Source organism: Penaeus monodon, chromosome 23, assembly GCF_015228065.2.
Source record: "Penaeus monodon isolate SGIC_2016 chromosome 23, NSTDA_Pmon_1, whole genome shotgun sequence".
Classification (NCBI taxonomy): Eukaryota; Metazoa; Arthropoda; class Malacostraca; order Decapoda; family Penaeidae; genus Penaeus; species Penaeus monodon.
This window is the reverse complement of record NC_051408.1, coordinates 16,870,506-16,871,530: the sequence shown is the minus strand read 5'-3', so window position 1 is coordinate 16,871,530 and position 1,025 is coordinate 16,870,506.

The following is a 1,025-nucleotide window of genomic DNA, read 5'->3' as shown; positions in this document are numbered from 1 at the left end:
TTTCTAATAGACCAGTTTGCCCTTTCCTTTTATGCTCCAGTGTCACTTCAGTATTTTGAGAGAACTTTATGGTTTTTTTCAACTGAATTTATCGTTTTGCATATGTAGTTTTCATTTTTTCCCTATGCATTCACTGTCACATATTTACAGCTATTCCCTGGATCTGCTAACTTGCATGCCTTTTTCCCTTAATAAGTGTAAAATAATGAAAAACAGTGGCTTACACTATGGCCACCTAATAACCAATATTTTGTTTCCAATAATCGGATCTATATCTACTATTACCACAGCTATTTTTCTTTCCTCTTCTAGGTGTAGCCACTCTCATTATGACATGGTCAAGACATATATTTTTTATGGCATATAACCCCCAACCCTCCTATCTTTAACAAAACTCCTTTACACTAGAAACATAGCAGAAAATGACAGAACTGCTATAATCTAAATAGAATAACCAGAACTAATGCTCTTGTTCTTTCTCTTTTGCATGAAAATCTTTTCCTTCCTGCTCATCACCCCATTTTTTAGCCCATTCCTGCCAGTAAAATTCAAAGTAAAGTTTTGATAGGCTAGGGAAGATTAACCTATAGGTGATAGTCCTGGTTTACACTCAGGTGCACAAGCCATCATCCCATAAATAGACACATGACATTAGGTATCAACCTGTCCCCCTTAGGAGTTTTTTTGCCAAATAGTATAAGGGATCACCTGTCATGCATGGGTTTTAAATACAGGTCCAGTATAGTTAAGTTGATTATATTTTGAGGTATTGCCGTTGAATGTAATTAACTAATTGATTCTGTGCTGATTATGTGGTTTGTATTTCCACCTCTGCCAAATTAGTAAACTGCAAAACGGTTTATTTAACAGGCGTAACCACTTTTTTTCAGTGGAAAGACTAGTTTTTCTGTAACTAATGGGTTTAACTATATTTATGATTTATGAAATACTTACTGTCACTTAATATTATCCATTACCAAACTAACTTTTTGTCATTTCATCAGCATCATCGTTTACTAACAATT